The sequence below is a fragment of the Neomonachus schauinslandi genome, chromosome 11, assembly GCF_002201575.2.
Source record: "Neomonachus schauinslandi chromosome 11, ASM220157v2, whole genome shotgun sequence".
Lineage (NCBI taxonomy): Eukaryota > Metazoa > Chordata > Mammalia > Carnivora > Phocidae > Neomonachus > Neomonachus schauinslandi.
Window position 1 is genome coordinate 3,525,607 of NC_058413.1, and position 6,395 is coordinate 3,532,001.

Sequence of the window (6,395 nt, forward strand, 5' to 3'; positions counted from 1 at the left end):
CACACACACACACACAGGATTATGTAACTTCATTCTCTTACCCTTGTTGGTAAACAACCAAGATTGTGTAACTGTAATGCCCTGACTTTCTAAATTTATTTTCAAGTGACAAAGGATCTTGCAGAAGTCTCCGAGGTATGATTTGTGAAAAAGGAGCAAAACTGTGATTCCTCAATTCCGGGTACCCTGGCATTCCCAGACGCCTGGACTGCTGACTGAGTGGGCTCGGGGAGGGGGGGTGCCTGAGCCCTTCTGGGAGCTGCTACAGAGTGGGGGACAATCTCTCAGGCAGGGTGGCGCCCACCCCCCTGCTCTGGCTTTGCCCAAGAAGCCCGGTGTCACCTGCTTCTGTGATTTATGACTTAGCCGGGTCCAGACACCAGCTTGCTCGTAAAGCATCACTCTCCCTGCTACGTTTCGGCACATTTCCTTGCTCTGCCTCTCTCCCTGCATTCTGCGTCCTCTTGCCGCCCCCCAGGCTCCCAGGTGCACAGTGTGGAGATGCTTCGGCAGGCCGAGGGGACCTGCAGGGTGGCCTCTGCACAGAGCAGAAAGGACAGGCCAACAGGGATGGATCCTGTCCCCGGGGCCACTGTAACCTGGGTTGGGACTGCGTGGGTCTTGGGATTTCAGGGACCAAAAAGTAAGAACAACATTCCCCCAAACCAAGGAGGGCAATGGGATTCTTCTCTGCCGAGCTCTCCCCCAAGTTGGAACTTCAAAGCCTCCCCGGTCTGGTGATGATTTCAGCTGCTGGTTTCCTGCCTCATGCCATCTCCTGTGGGCCATGCTGTCGGGACCGTGACTCTGCTCGGAGTCGCTAACTGCTTCTAAACTGGCCCTCTAGAAATACTGTTGCATCAGCTTTGCACTTTTTGCTTTTGGACTCAGTGAGTCTCATCATTAAAACCCCAAAGGGACAGATCTCACCACAGGATTAATTCCCCGCTCATGAATAAAAACCAGCTTCATTAGTCTAAATGGGACATTTTATTATGGGAAGCTCTGGGCTTCACGGCTCACCCTACCTGCCACCGTGCTGCCCCCTCGTTATATTGTGATGTTAGCCGCTGTTACGCTCTTAGGTCTTTGCTGGCGTTGTAATAATCGCCAGGAGTACGAGCACGGGGTGACAAGGGACGCCAGAGGGGGCTGAGCCGCGAGAGAGCCTCCCTTGTAAGAGCCTCGGAGGGCCCTTCCCAACATCAGTTTCCCCTCTTTGCCCCTGCCCACGAGAAGGAACGTCTTGCTCTGTGCCCTGCCCGGCTGCGCGTGTCCCCTGGCCGTCGGCGGCCCTAGCAAAAAGGTGAACAAACCACGCGTTAGACTTCGAGGCAGGACGAGGCCCTCCGCCTGGCCAGGCCGTGGTGAGCCCCGGGTCAGGGATAATTCCAGCGATGGCCTCGTCTAGTATGGTGCCCTGGGGCTGGGCTTCTCCACGGCACTGCTGACGTCTGGGGCTGGGTCACTGTTTGTCCCGGGGGCCAGGCTGTGCCCTGTAGGATGGTCAGCGGCATCCTTGGTCTCTACCCACTCGATGCCAGGGGCACCTCTCTCTCCCAGAGTGACAACTACAAACATCTCCAGACATTTCAGGTGTCCCCAGGGGGCAAAATCGCCCCCAATGGAGAGCCACTGTTCTTGGGCTTACCTCCGGCTCCTGCCTGCACTCTCCAGGAAGACCCGGGAGGCTGATTTTATCACCCAAGTCCTCAGATGGGAGTGCAGAGGCCCGGAGAGGTGATGTGCTTGGCTTCGGGCACAGCCAAGAGGCAGATCTGGCTTTCCATCTGGGTCTCCTGACCGTCCAAACCAGGGCTCATTCCATGAATCCAACACACACATGAGTGCACGCACGCACGCATAGAACTAGAGGGAGAGGAGGTAAGAGATTTGGGTTTTACAAAATGCATAGGTGGCCCTGGCTACTCTCAGTTGGTGGAGGGGGTAGTACGGGGCATAGCCAGGCTGTGCTGCCCCCTGACTCTGGCCATCCCTGCAAGAGGCCGGCTTTCTCCCCAATACGGATCTCTGCGCTCAGAGGTGCTAAATAAGGGGTTGACTCACAGGGGCAGCCGGGTGGGGAAGACCGCATGAAGGAGTGAGCTGCTTATGAGTCAGGGCTATTGTGAGCTCAAAGGCCCCGTCCTGCTCCCACGCTGGCTCGGCACCCCTGCGAGTGTCCGGTGGGCATCCCGTTTGGGGAGGACATGATGCCAAACAGGTTTATGACTTCATGTGCTAAAAGCACCTTGGGGTGTGACCTCCCCGGGGGCAGACATGCCTGGGGGCGTTATAACCAAGATAGGGTGGGCAGGAACGGGACTCCTGTCACTTCCTTCCCTCGCATGTCGTCAGAACCCGAGCAGTGGGCAGGGAGACTCCGTGGGCACGGAAACCGCCAGCCCAAAGTTCTGGAGTGCAGCCAAAGCATGAAGCTCTGTCTGGGGGATTTTTTTTCTTCCCCCAACGGAATCTCTGGACGTTATTTCCTTCAGAGCGTTTTCAGATGCTTCGTGTGCTTTGCTAACCCCTGCTTGCCCTCTGAGAATTCCTAAGAACCCAAAAAGCACCCTGGCTGGGTTAGAAGATGGCCACCTCAGCCAGCCGTCACCTCCTCCTGGAAGCCTCTCTGGTCCGGCTCTGTTCTGTTGTCCCCGCTCCCAGCTCCGTCCCGGCGCTCAGACTCATTTCTGCTCCACGGTCCCATCTTCTGCTTTATTTCTACCCTTCACCCCCTTCCCGTCCTTGGCACACCACAGATTTCCCTGTGTGTGTGTTTATTTAACGAGCAGTGTTATAGCCCTTGCTAAGAGCCAGCACCGTGCTAAGCTCTCTACAAACATTAACTCGAGTTCTTACGGTGATTACAACCGTCTGCAAGTGGATTCACACAGATGTCCCCCCATCCCAGGGTCCTTTCTTTGGAAGTGTGTGTCGGGGGGGCAAGTCCAGCCTGAGTCTCAAACTGCTCCCTCCTCCCCAGCGCCCCTTCGGGAATCACAGCATTAATCCCCCCGATAGATGCCTGGGCATCAGAAACGCTGCCCACTCCGGGGGCTTGGGACAGAGACAGCCCCCCGCGCCCCCCGGCCGCAGGCCGAGCCAGCCGCCAGATCACCCTGCCCAGCAGTGTGGAAACTCCGCGTCATGGCTCCTGCTTCTCAGAAGGGAAGCCTCGGAAGTAACCTCCTTTGCTGCTTTAACTCTTCTTCCCGGGGCTTGAGAGAAGAGAAGAGCTTTAGCCCAGCCGGCTCAGAGAACTAGCGACCTCCTTTCGCCAGAGCTCCCCACGAGAGCAAAGGATGCCCATCTCCCCAAGGAGAACTCAACTGCTGTCCCCTGAGCCTTCCTCCCGACTGTGGATGGCACCTCAGACAGACAAGGACGGGGTGCTCGGGGTGAAGGCGGTGAGGCCCCCCAGGCTGAGGAGCCAGGATGGGAGTCGGGATCCTTGCGCTGTGAAGAGTGTGAACGTCTCCCCCATGTAGCCCCACGGCCCTACATCCTCCGCGTGTGTGGGTGTGTGCACGCGTGTGTGTGTTGGGAGTGTAAGTGCGTCACACCTGCCGTGCGGCTCCCCTGGGGTCAGTGACCACACGCTGCCCTTAATTTCCCCAAAGACCCATCTCCAGGGAAGCTGGACCCTGACTTCACAGGCTCTGGCTGCAGCTGGAGCGAATCCTCCTGCACACGTGTAGCTTCATACGGTTCCCCCAAGGATCAAGCAAAGCCGGTGCTCCCCGGACACAGCACAAGGCTTCGGTGTCTTTATGGGGTGATCCTGCTTCTTTCCTGCGGGACGGCACCCCAGACAGGAATAAAAGCTTGTCCAGGTTTATGTGGGACCGTGAACAGCCTTTCCCGGGAAACCCTGCTGTCTGGTCGTGCCGCCAAGTGAGCATGGCTCCATGCCAGCTTCTTTCTGTTTGTGTCCGGGCCTCTGCTAGGTCTGGGGTCCCCATCCCACAGCGGAGCTGCTGGGCTGCAAGCTTCCCCCGCGTGGACACTGCGTCCCAGGGCCTGCAGGGCTGGCCACGATGGCCCAAGTTTTGTGGGACACACAAATGAGCAAACGAAGCAGGGGCCTCCCCAAGAAATCAGCAGGTCTCCCCAACCCAACACTGGGGATCGGACCTAAACCTCCTCCAGGTTTGGCGCCTCAGACCTCAACCTCCTGAAGGAGCTTCTCCGTTGAAAGGAGGGGCTTCCTGGACCCTGTAGGACAGCGCTGAGCAGCAGCAGCACGACGTGAGCCACACGCGCGACCCGGGACGTGCCAGGAGCCGCATTACAAGAGTAAAACCATGATGCAGAATTCAGAAAATATTTAATGTAGCCTACCATGCAAAAATACTATCTTTTCAACACGTTACCGCTACAAAAATGACTAACGAGGCATTTTACCTGTTTGCAACTGGGGTGCAGTTGACACGGATAGCTCGTCTGGGCTCAGACAAACCAGGTTCCCAGGGCTCAGAGCCGCCCGGGGTCGGAGGCGACGCATCGGACAGCTTAGCTCCAAAGCCTGTGATTACTGCTAAAGAAAACCTGTATTGCGTGGCTGTTCCTTTCTGCTCTACATTTTCCTGAGGTTTCTGCGATGAACCCAGATGAGTCCCGTCAGCAGGAAAAGCGTGACTCTTACAGAACACGCGGACGCGCCCTGTCACCCACGGGCTTGCAAGGGGCTCTTCCGTTGTTCAAGGGAGAATGGCCGACTTCTTGGCTCTCTGTGCCCCAGCAGCGATGCAGAGAAGGCCGCCTCTGCCTAGGAGCCGGTTGGAAGCACGTTCCTAAAGGTTTTGACGGGGTAGTGTGCTTACAGAGCCTATCTGCCAACGCGGCCGGTCACGCAGGCTTCACGTGGGGGGAGGTGAGAGCTCTCTATTTGGACCCTAAAGAAATGCCCCTGTGCACCCGAGGACGTCCTCCCAGGGTCCCCATGTCAGCCTCACCACAGTGCACACGGCACGACAGGCTGCCGGCCGGGCCATGTGCGCGGGGGTGGGGGCGTTCGGCCCAGCCGCCTCCCCTCGGGACTCCTGGACGTGGGCCCACGCTCAAGGAGGCAGGCACCCTGGAGGAGGTGTCTCAGGCTCGTGACTGCAGCTCTTGGGCCAGCAGCACGCTGGCCGCCGCGGGGATTCATTCACTTGCTTACCCACGATTCATTCACTCCCTCATTCATTCATTCGCCTTCATTCATTCACTCATGCCCTTGTGGGAGAGTGAGAGAGAGAGCACAAGCAGGGGTGAGGGGCAGAGCAGAGGGAGAAGCCTGTGTTCACGTATTCGTTCGCCACCCACCCCCGCTCCTATTACCTCTACCCTGTTCATACCTTTCCCAGCTTTGTTTCCCTCCCCAGACGTTATCGTCCCATCAACTGCACAATTCACCCCCTTGGCTAGGGTGTCAGCTCCAGGCTACCCTGCGTGAGTCACCGGCCCTAGATTTTCCTGCCTGAAAATGACACCAAAAGTAGCTGTAGGGAGCTGGGAAAAAGGCACAGACGGGAGCCTGTCAGTCAAGGAGTGTGGGCCCCTAAGTGTTTTCCCTTAAGAAGTAAACTGCTTGGAGCCACGGACAGTGAGCAACAGAGTCCCTGCTAGGACCGAGGTCTGTCTTGCAGAATGTGTTTGTAACGGCAATCCATCCTTCTGCTCTCAGTTCCCCGTCCTGTGCAGTTAGTAAGGACACACACATGCACACACATGCACTCACCCTCACACACATGCACAGACAAGCAGGAACCAAGGGATCCCTACAGGGCTAAAGACGGACGAGAGTGTGTGACCTCCTCCCTCACATAGACATAATGAGTGGCTCTGAGATCCACGCAGCACCTCACGCCAGCCACGGCCCCGCACTGCCCGGACCCTCCAGGATCTGTGGTCAGACCCACCCCCGGGGGCCCCAGGGCCGCCCCCTCCCAGGGGCCCGCTCCCCTCCCTCCAGCATGGCTCAGCACCCCTGCTCCCTGTGTGTGGGCTGCTATGTCTGAAATCAGACTTTCTGGAAAACCCTATGTCTCCATTTTGGGTTTTTTTTTTCCCCGCCCACCCCTAAGCAGCAAGGGAATCCCTTGGATGAGGAACACACTTGTATGTTTTTTACTCCATTTGAGTCTCAGTGCAAGCACCTTGTGACTTTCTTTACCATTGCTCCTCATTTCTGCTTTCCTCCCCATTTGGTGGCGATCCGGACCTCTGACCTCAGCACTGAGTTTAAAGCCCAAGACCCCTCCTTGCTCCGGGGGCTCCTTCCTGCCACCTCTCCGAAGAGAAAGCAGATCCCATCCTTCCTCAGGGGGGACATCGGAGCGCCCAGTTACTTCCAAAAGGAAGATAAAGGGAAAGAGAAACTTGGGATTGTGACCAGAGATGGACTGGGT